Genomic DNA, 11,562 nt, shown 5'->3' with positions numbered 1-11,562 from the left:
TAGCAGCAATAACAAGCTCTATGGTAATTCAGGAAGTGATAGGCTCTCTGTCCACGTCTTCTGTGTCTAGTAAGTTTGTTTTTTGTCCCTCCTCCTTGCTATGAGCTTTATTCATTGGTTGAACTATCCATGTGAGAAATAGTTTAGATTGGTTGTTGTTGGATACAGACATGGAAGAACTGGATTCAGGCTCTTGACGCTGTTGTAACATTCTTGGTATGGCCTTGAGTCTTTCTGTTGACTCTGTTTTTCCAGATGTTTAAAAAAATAAAAATAAAATAGTACTCTTTGATACTTGGCATATAAAAACTAGTGTATCTCACTTTCAGTTGTGTAATTCTTTAAAACCCTGTTGCTCTTTATAAGCAAAATTTATTTAGGATGAGGGGAGGCTAATAGTCTCTTCTTTAGGTAGAGCCATGCAGAGATGCACTTCCCCTCCCCTCCTTCAGGAGGACACACAAGAGAGTGCTTATATGTGGGTCACTGAAAGGCTGCTGTGCCTCAGTCAGTCATAGAGCCACATGCAAAGAATTGAGTGCACACCAGGCACCCTTGACAAAGACGAGCACTTTTTGTACTCTTTCTGCTTCTCTCTAGTATGCCGCTGAACTCATCTTCATCTCTCACCTGAGTTAGCTGGTGCTCTTTTCATTTTTCCAAAGTTCTTCACACTCTGTTTAACAGTGTATTTTTAACCAGTTCAAGGGTGTTGCTCATGCTCCAGACATAGTATTCTATCTAGAATGATCTTTGAAACAACTGAGGGGAACAACACTTTGATTTATTATTTACAAGAAGTGTGTATTTGTAAGTGTGCTGATGAAATGCCTTTTTAAAGGATACAAAAGCATTAAATTCCATACCGAGGACTCCCTTTGCTAAGCACAAATGCACCCACATTTCAGAAAGTATGCTTTTGTATTGTTTCAATAATTACATGTGCAAAAAAACTTTTAAACAAATTTCTATGGGGAAAGAGAGAGGTGAGTAGATCCAGATAGATGTGCGCTAAATGAAGCAACTCTCCTAAATGGTTTTTGGGTACCAAGGTGACACCTGCCTGCGTTCTACTTAATTTCTTATTCTAAAGCCATATGATAAATTATAATTATGGTAGCTGAGACTATTGGAAATGCTGTGTGTATTGCTAAACACAACATGCAAAAATAATACACACACCAAATTAAAGTACACCTCTGAGCCACATGAAATGCTTTGTTTAGCTGTGGTGTTCCTCTCTCTTGAAGCCCGTGTAGGGAAACAGAGGCATAATAGTTACTCAAAAAATACTTAAGTAATGCTTAAGCTCAAGTAATTGGACATAGGCTTAAAATGATGAGATGAGGCAAAGCACGGGATGGAGTGGGGGAAGAATTTATTTCTCCTTCATTTGACTCAAGCACATCTGCTGGCCCCAGTTTGGTGTGATGCTACCCCCCAGTTCTGTCCACTTCATTCCTTTCCCTCTGATAATCTGAAATGATTCAGCCTGCTGGGTTCAGGTAAAAGGGCACTCTCAAGTTTCTGTCCCTTTGTCTTGCACCTTAGTGAGACAATCCACTTTTTGTGGCTGACAATGGAAAAATGCAGCAGTAAAGTGTTAAAGCTTGATTGTGAGGCTTTCTTTCCCTGTTAACTATTTGCAGCAGAGTTACAGTTAAAATGCCTAGCACCATAAACAATTAAAACCGTGCTGTATTTGAGACGCAAATCCTAACTGTGAAATTGTCCATGACGGGTTGCACTGGGCATGCTTCTAGTTCTGTAGTAACTAGTTACGCATACTTTATTTTTCTTTCTTTACAGTGACTGGTGTGGGATTCTCTGAAAGTCAGAGATGCTGATGTGCAGTGGCTCACTTTACTCTCATAATCCACATCATCCTTTAGTAAGATAGCTTCACACCTAATGAGAACCCCTCACTACAAGTCTCATTAACCCTCTCTCTGCCTCAGGTGCTTATTAGCATTCTCCTCCTGCTTGTTTGCTTGTCGAAATATAGAGGTGTGAGGAAAGGCAGTGCAAGAGAATGGAAGATGGTGTAGAAATGCTGTAGTGAGCTCTTTTGGAAAGATCTTGAGTGGGGGGAAAGAATAACAGATGTATCTCATTGCATCTTTCAAAACAGAGGAGTTGTCAGAGCCCTTATTTAATTTAAAAGGGAGAAAATTACCTGAGCTACAGAAATGTGCTGCTGACACAAGCTGCCTTAAAAATAGACTAGCACGGGATGGATTAATGAAAATAAAGTTATTCTTGGACAATTTACAGTACAGCCACCTGAAAAATAAAACTAGGCAAGGGAGAGCATGGGTGGGACAGGAGGGTGGCAAGGGAAAATAAATAAAGTGTGGCTGAAGAAAGGAACAACGATCTCAAACATAATGTCCCCATGGTGAGGGGTGAACGTTGGGGACGTGGGGCAGAACCAAAAGCTCTTGATCCTTGGGAAAGGCCTGGATATCAGTATCCCTTGGTTAGGTGCATATCAGTATCTGCCAGGCTTGTAGCCTTACATATGGTGTCTTTACCAAGATATTGTGGAGTGATGATGGATCATCCAGGGCCTCATTCGTGTTGTCTGGCTCTACTAAAATGTGAGTTGAGATGCTAAGTGATACTACAAATGTGTAAGCACTGGAATTTGATATGCTACAGAATGTTTCATCTGGTTTATCTGGCTACCAAAAGCATTATCTATTGTTTGCTATATACATCTCTTTGGTCTTCTACTAAGGGCTTTCTGCATTAGCCAGATGAGTATTCCATATTGTTTACCAGAAAATCAAGGTGGGACTCTGCCAGATCTGCGTGGGACAAATATTTGAATTAAGAAGATGAAAAACAAAATCCTTGTGGGAATAAAGCTGAAAACAAAAAAATATTTACTGCATTGGACTGTATAATGTCTAGCCTTCCTGTTTAATATTAGTCTTTCTTGACCTGCTTTCCCCATTACTGAATCCCCCCCTTACTGAAATCTATATTTCTTTGTAGTATTGATATAGTGGTTGGGGTGTATGTCATAGCTTGTCTGGCCTGTGAGGAGACAGAATAGTCCTGTGTCAAGACTCCTGAACAGTGAATCTTAAGGAAGTGTTTCTTTTCCCAGATGTGGTGAAGATGTATGGCATGTACAGTTGGTTTGCTCAGAATTGCTATAATACTACTAAACAATAATTCTTTGAAAGTAAATAGCAGCTGCATGCTATAGTGCTAATAGGAGGGGGATGACAAGCACAGATTCCTAGTATGGTAGTACTTTTAAAATCTTTTCTTAGCTTTTAAGCTATTCTAAACTATTGCACAAGTTTTTCCTGATCAGAATCTATCTTTTTTTTGGATTATGTCCTTCATTTATTTATAAGAATTTTTTTATGCTCATCACCATTAATTAAATAGCAACTATCTGTAGCCGGGAATCAATTTATCCAGTAGCAATTTATCCTGACTAAAGCGGGGAAAAAAAAATTAGGAATGGAAGTTGTATTTTTAAGCACCAGATGATTTAGTTTCAGAGGTCTTGATCAAATTAAATGGAGGATCAAATTAAGTGCCAACTGGTGACTAAATTACATTGAAGACACTGTACTTGCAGCAACTAGTTTTCCCAATGCAAATGCTTATGAAGTGAAAATGGGTAGTTATTCACAGCTGTAGCAGCTGTGCCCCATATTTTAACCTCTTTCTTTCGTCTGTCTTTCAGTCACTTTAGAGGAAATATTGCTTCTCCAGGAGACACATTCAAACTGTTTTCCCCAGTGCAACTGTTCAGTCTCCATCCAAGAAATGCCATACAAGTAACACAGTCTGTGTGACTCCTTACTATGAGGCAGTAACTTTTATAAAAAAAAAAAAAAAAAAAAAGCACATCAGAACTGCTTGTGATTAGGGGCATGAGCTATACAACTGGCATAATACAAAACATGAATTTATGAATGAGCTCAGCAGAAGTGTTGTATGGTTCTTCCTATGAAATACTGCAAGCATCTCTTGTTCAAGTTCTTAGTACACATGGTTTTAAAGAAATGCAATTTATTTTTTGGTCAAATAGTTCAACATTCTTCATTCCAAAAATGGAATTGATTTAACTGCTGTATGGAGTGCTGTGCTTTTGCAGAGAGAGGGAATAAACAGGAAAAATACCATGTGGTTTTGTAATGTGAGAAATATTAAACCTAAATCTGTAAATAGAGAAATAGAGTATAAAACACTTTAGTATTAACATTAATATGTTTTTAAATGTGTTTTTTTCTGTTCTCATCACACATGGGGCATCAGTTAGTAGGATGAAGTCTGATCAATTAATACTGACAGACATTTTGAATGAATCACTTTTGTCAACTCTAGTTGATGTTCTGTGAACCCTGACCATGGAAAATGAACACAGTCCACTCTGAATTCTCTTCTTTTGGGGAGCTGCAAGTAGCACCTCTCTGTGGGTCTAGTGGTATATTTTATTTCCAAAAATGTGAGGATTGTAAGATCTCCTTTCTGGTCTCCCATGCCTTATTTGTCTATGCAAACAACTATTTCTATTAATCCTGTGCATCAGATTGATTCTATGCACTTCGATCTACTGATTACTTGGGGAAGAACATAAGGTTTGTAAAATGGCTGGGTTGTGGAAAGTCCTTTGCAGTGCTGGTGTACAACTTCCTTTTACCTGTCTCTTAGAAAGCCAGAGATAACATATTAGTTAGAATAGAGCATATCACTTCTGCACAGAGACTTTGAGTGATCCAGACATGCGTGTGACCAGAGCACAACGTATGCTAGTCTGAGATCAACCTAGAAGTTTGCCTACGATATCAGAGTTCAGTGGCGAGTGGATTCTCTCTGGTGGCCATGTGGGAAATGAGATTTGGGTGTGTAATGTGGTCAGAGTCCACACAAGGAATTCACCCAGTGACTGTGCAATTTTCTACCCTGTTGCTTACTCTTCCTTGACTGGCCCGACAGGTGTACAGTGCTATTGTAACAAGCAACCAGCACACCTGAGGTTGTCTGCATTTAATCAAAGGGGTTTTGGATAGGAGGCACTGTTTCCGTATGATACAATGAGTGTGCTGTTTGGACACTACACACAGTATTTAACAAGTGCTTTGGAGAAAATGGCTATTAGGGTAAATAGAGAACAAGGTTGTAACACTGGATTTGCAGCTGATGGTGTATTGATTTAAGGAAAAGAATGTTGAATTTACTGCAAGAGATGACAACATAAATGCGGGATGGAAGATGAATGTTAGCAAAACTAATGGGATGTGTAATGACTTAGGAAAGAAAAAGGCGAGAAGAGAGAGGTGATAATCTTTCAGGTACAGGGTAACTTGGTTATGTTCTCCCTCAGCTTACAGTGATAGTTAATCATAGTTTTGGATGTTCTTGGGCTATTTATGACCACTCTTATAGTAAGTGGTCATGAAAACTGTAAAATATAAAAGAGGTACCATCAAAATATGATGGTATGTCTGCTATTACATCTTCCTGGATTTTAGATTCTTTGTTCCAGGTATTAAGTGAATATGTACTGGACTTATTTAATGGAAAACCTTTTCTTTATTAAATTGTTCATAAGTATTGCTTTATCTCCATGGTCTAACCTATAAAGCGTAGTGGTGATCACTACAGTGTATTACAGAGGCTTACATTTATCAAGGGATAGCAACAAGGGATTAACACCTTTCACCTGTGCACAGCTGCTGTTTTGTAGCTTTCAGAGGTCTAGGTATTACATGACTGAAAGGTTTTGGTTGTTTTCCTAGAAAGACAGATCAGATGCTTATGGGTTTCCATCTTCGTCACCCTAGTTGTCTGACTGCAGCCATTAAAGAACAGGGAAAATTTTGTTCTTGTGCTGCACCATTCCTTTGCCAACCAAACGAACATGGTCACTGTCTCTAGGCACCTGGGATAGCCAGAGGGTTAAATCATAGCAAAGACACTTTTTCCTAATTTCTTAGATTTTTGGCATTGTTTCTGAATTGCTGGCAATAGATAGCCTATGGTTTTTCAAATTGCCCATTCTCAGCAGACATCCTGATTTAAGATAGCCAGCTGTTCATCGTTACTCAGGGCCCTCATTAAAGCCCAAATCTGCTGGACTCATCATTACACTCAAGTTATGGAGTGCTATGTAAATCAGAGTAAAAGAAAATACTTTTGTTAAAAACCTTAGATTTTAATCTTTTTTTAACAACTTATACTGTAGGTGGATGTTTTATGATGTGTTAGGATTTGTATAAAGTGAGCAATGTCATGATTTTAGTTAATGTTAGTATCAACTCTTGGTTTACAGTCAGTATCTTTGATATAATTATTCAATTACAGTGACTTGAGAGAGACTAGCAAAATGTCTGTGTGTTACACTGCCTATATTATTGCTGATTATAGGTGATTTCTTCAACAGTAAATCTTAACTGGATAATATCACTGTGTTTGTGCATACATCAGGGAAGTGCTGCCTATAATGCTGGTCAGAACATCTAGCTTTAGCGCTATTTGTCATGCAGTTACTAAAAGAACAACCCATCTTGCTAAGATTGCAGTAGTGGGGCAGGTACTTAGCCACATGTTTTGTGCTCCAGTGAGATCAGAGTATTTTAGTAAATGCTGGGCTGCACAGAGCAGTGGGTATGAAACAGTATCATTCCTGTAAAACAGCAAAGCGACAAAACAGGATGGTACAAATGGAAAAGGATGCTGCTAGATGAAATTTGGCCTGAATCTGCTGTTTAGGTTTTGCAAAGTGTTACTAAAACTTGTATTGGAAAAACTTATTTGAGTAGTATTTTTGCATTAAAACAAACTCAACGACTTTTATTTCATGTTTCCAATCTAAGCTCTACAAGTATAGCATTTTGCTGATGTTCCTAAATGGCATTTTATCAAATACGCAGGTTAACATTTTTTGTTCCCAATGTATAAACAGTCAATAGGAAAAGGAATAGCAATAGGAACAATGTAATATTCTTTTTTTCTTTGAATGTGTAATTAAACTAGCGGTTCAGTTATCTTTGTTGTTCCCTAAATACAACACTTACTTTAGTCTGAACATAACCAGACAAAGCTTCGAGATGCTGTGGATCTCATTATTTCTTTGTCTGCTGAATTGAAATGCCTTCTTTTTATCTAATTTCTATTCTGTGTATATGTTGGTATACACTCGAAACACACTTTAGTCTTCTCTCTGACAGCTAAATAGAGTACACTCCTTTTATTGTTTATTATAAAGCAAGCTTTCCCGGCCTCTAGTCATTCTTTACACTATTTTTTTTTAAACCCTCTCCTATTTTTTTCCCATTTCTTTTTTGCTAAATTAATGCTGGAGCTAGATGCCTCTATTGCACTTATCACACCGGCACATAAGGCTTGACTCTTTCCTCTGTTTTTCAGTGTTTGTTGGCTTTACATGGCTTCTTTCACTACAAGTTTTGTGGGAACATTTTCTGGGATACCTAGATCTGTTGAACAGCAGCAAAGGGCATTCCCAACCTGGGAATAGAGGTGGTGGGTGGTAATGCCCAATACCTGGCCTGGAAGTCTAAATTCTTAGAAGCTGCATAATCTTTGGAGAGAGGAGGAGGGAGGCGTTTGAAAGCTTCCTGGATGATTCAGGTGGGGCTGAGGGCTGCTGTCCATGCTCTTGTTTTGGGATATATAATCTGTGAATTTATTGCTGGTAATCTGGGGTACTTCTTTCCTCCCCCTGAACTGTCAGTTATGTATCTTTTAGATATAGCTTAGGTCGCAGAACACGTCTCCAAAAGGACTGCTGCTCAACAGTGGCTCCACACTTACTTAAAAAAGCATTTTAATATCTGTTGCTTTGGGAAGTTCAAGTCTGTATAATGCATGCCATGCTGATTGTGTATAATTATAATTTTTTAATTAAGGTTAAATCTAATACTATAAAGAAATCTATTACATTAACAAGTTTAACATCCTGTCAGCACAAGTCCATTTGAAAGTAAGGTTTAGTTTTCATAAGCCCCCATTCATTGCCTTTGATTACATTGCACTCCTTTTATGCCTAACTGTGCCATAAATTAGCCTTTGCATTATTTTGTTGAGATTAGTGCCAGGTCTACTGATTGCTGATGTGAAACCAGTCAGCCCTTTCACCTTTGTAAAGTATTTCCCCATCACTAGTTTATCTTTCTTGTTCTGCTGAACTTTTTTAGGATTCCAGGAGCTACAGAAAATCTACTTTAATGGTTCAGCCAGCTTGCTTTGTGTGATTGCAGCTGTTTTGTTCTTAGGGGGCTTTTTGTTTTTGCTTTCCCGAGGACCTTATTTTTTAAATGTTAAATTGGCATTTACAATCCAACAGTAACTCAAGGTGATGTAGAAGTATCGTGTTATCTTTAGAGAACGTAAATACATTCCATACATTTTCCTTCATGAAATTCAGGAGAGAAATATTTAACACCTCTGCCCATTTTTTATATTATCATACACAATTTGCTAGGAATACGTATGTACTAATACTAGAATCTGTTTGTGTTCTTACATTACCTAGAAACATTTGAGTGCTAGTCAAAATTTACTTTCACGTTTTTCCTTTATCGAATTTCTGTTCTTTATAGCTTTTGATTCAAATTCACTGTTATAATGCTGTCATCTGTGTGTGTTGGTGGATTTTTTTCTTCTCTGGGAAAAAAAAAAAAAAGACTGAGTTCATAGAACTTTCTTTCATAACAGATGGATTGTAGCTTCTGGGGATATCTCCTAGTTGTTTTAAATGGTTCTTAACTGTTCTAACTTATCTGTAGTTTGCATATTTCCCTTCTCTAAGTTGACTAGACTGATGTTTTTCAGCTTATCAAATGGATATGTTTACAACCATTACATTTAGATAAGTAGTTTGACTTTTACGCTTGTATGCAACAAGATAATGACATCTGACTATCTGTATTTAATCCATGGCTAACTTTTTTTGTTTTGGGAGTGCTTCATCCGTCCAAGTGATGGCTCACAATCCTGTGTTGGGTGCAGGATATTTGTGCATCAATTTTTTAATGCAAAGCAACTAGAAAGTACAGAATATTTTAGTACCGATGTTCTGAAACCTCTTGTATTTGGGGTTAATCTTAATGATTCAGCTTGCTTTCTGCTTTGCAACAGATAATTAGGCCACAGGAGAAGGTTGTGCTATACTCCAGTGTGCAGCGGTGGTTTGTAGTAGATACCACCTAATATCTTAGACTGTGAATATTAATCTGTAGAAATTTAGGAGCTTCTGCTTTAGAGGTGCAATGGATGTGGAGAGAAGCAGTGTTATCCATTTTCTTCACCCAGTTGATTGGTACTTACTACCTTTGAATAATGACTTTTTAAATTCAGTGAATTAAAATTGGAATGTTTTTTAATGCTACCTACTCTGGGTCTATGTCCAGGAGGAATTCTATTTCCTGTTAATGGGTCCTTCACTCATAGCTGCAATTTCCTCATTTTCTGGCCATATCATCAGCACAGTATCACACCAGAGAATTTTCATAGCATCTTGTGGCACTTTTCTTCCAAGAAGATCCCTGAAGCATGTACCTGTATTTCTGAAGTGCACATCTCTGTTTCTTGAAAAGTACATAGTAACATGGGCTCAGAGAGGAAGCAAACTTAACCCCAAAGGAAAAAGCCCACAGATATAGAGGGGAGAGTGTATTTATCAGCTCTCAGTATACTTTTTGTATGTGCCCTTGCACATTTTTTCTGTGCAAACAAGAAGAATTATTCAAGGAGACTTATATTTCTTCAAGAAGATGCTGACTCAGACAAGGACTTAAGCATGTGCCTCATCCTCAGGATGTAAGTAGGCTCATCTCTATTCACCAAAGCTTTTATGCCACTACTTAGATAAGCATGTGCTCAAGTGCTTCACTGAAATAGAAATGTAATTATTTTCTCTGCGTTGCCTTAAACACTTTGCTTAGGCTGGCACTTATGATGTCTTTAGTAATCTGTTCATGGTTCCTAAACATAAATCCCTCTGTCCTTTTCAATAGAGTGTTTAATAGGGAGTTTTACAATACATGTAGATGTGTTTCTGTGTTTGCAGTGAACTTCCGTGACAGGTAGGATGCTGGGGTGGAGGTACCTACAAGATACTGTTTTAAAAAAAAAAAAAAAAAATCCAACAAACAATTGCCCTTGCTTTCCTTCTACCTTCTTAATCAGATGCATCAGACTGGATGGATCTTCCATATCATTGCTATATAATACCTTGCTACACATATTAAAACATGCTGCATTTGGAAAATATTTTTTGTGTTTTTTCGTTTGTATGGTGGGTTTTGTGTTTATTTGTGTGGGTTATTTTGTGTGTTGTTTTTTTTTTTTTGTTTTGTTTTTACTAATAGCATTTGATTCTGTGTTTGTATGGCTGTTCTCAGTTGCATTATTTTGGGAGGAAGAAGCTGTACTTACAGAGTGAGGAGCCCTTAATTGCTAGGGCTTCTGTGCAACACAGCAACAGTTCTGTTCTTTCCCGTACTGGGGGGGGGGGGGGAAATAGTGGTGTGTTCAGAGTCACCTAAGGGATGTGAGTGTGCAAAGCCCATTAATCTCTTTTTAGATGGATTTCAACAATGTTAAGTGTTTTGGGGAAATCCAATGTGGGAAGTAATGGAAGTGTAGCTTTGCAGAGCAAAAAAATAGAAATATTTGATATTTTTCTGATATGCTATTATATGAAGGACAGTGTAATTTAAAAGAAAATATATGGGAACATCACTTGCAGAGTTGGAACAGAGGACACAGAAAGATAACTTTTTTTTTTTGACCAGTGAAGATACACCAGAAGTTCAAATTTCTCAGAGACTAACAGAAACACACAGAAGTAAAACCACCTTTTCTTGTGGGATGTCTAGCCTCTACCTCAGGTGGTTATCAGAATCTCCATTAATTTGTAATATCAAATGCTCACTGCACTATAACACTTTTTAAATGTCCCAAGTAGTGTGACATGAATCAAGTTAATCAAGAAAATGGCATCACTCAGTGAAAATGTTTGTCAAGCAGGTATTTGTTCAGGTTTGAGGTACAAAGTCTGGTCTAGGTAAGTCTGGGACTGGAAGTGGCCAAGTGATTCTATCTGCTGAGCAGCTTTTCCCCCAAAAGGGTCAAGATTCATTGGATTCTGGAAACAGTCCTTGCCAGATTTTTGAAGTGTGGGTCTGTCAAAAGTCATCCTCTCATCAAAAACCTTCTGGGCTGCATTAGGGATATTGACTACTTGGACAAGGTTCTGCTGTCAAAAATTGTGTATAAGCTATGAACTATTCTTTTAATAAAGAAATGGAAAATGGGGAAGATGTCTTTGTGCCTACACGAGTCTTAAAAGCAAGAAAAATGTCAATCTCTTCTGAGACATTTTCCCTCAAGACAATTTCAATGCTGAAGTTCATATGATATCCTTGATAGTAGATGTTTGTTCTTTCTTTGTCGTCTTTCCTGTTTTTTTTTTTTTTTTTAAGGAGATATATAGGCAGATATAATATGGGAATTTTCTTATGGTTTAGGACTTCACAAGCTAGATGTTACTTGGATGCTGAGGTTTGT

Source organism: Cygnus atratus, chromosome 3 (assembly GCF_013377495.2).
Source record: "Cygnus atratus isolate AKBS03 ecotype Queensland, Australia chromosome 3, CAtr_DNAZoo_HiC_assembly, whole genome shotgun sequence".
In the NCBI taxonomy this organism is placed as follows: Eukaryota; Metazoa; Chordata; class Aves; order Anseriformes; family Anatidae; genus Cygnus; species Cygnus atratus.
This window is presented reverse-complemented; position numbering follows the sequence as displayed.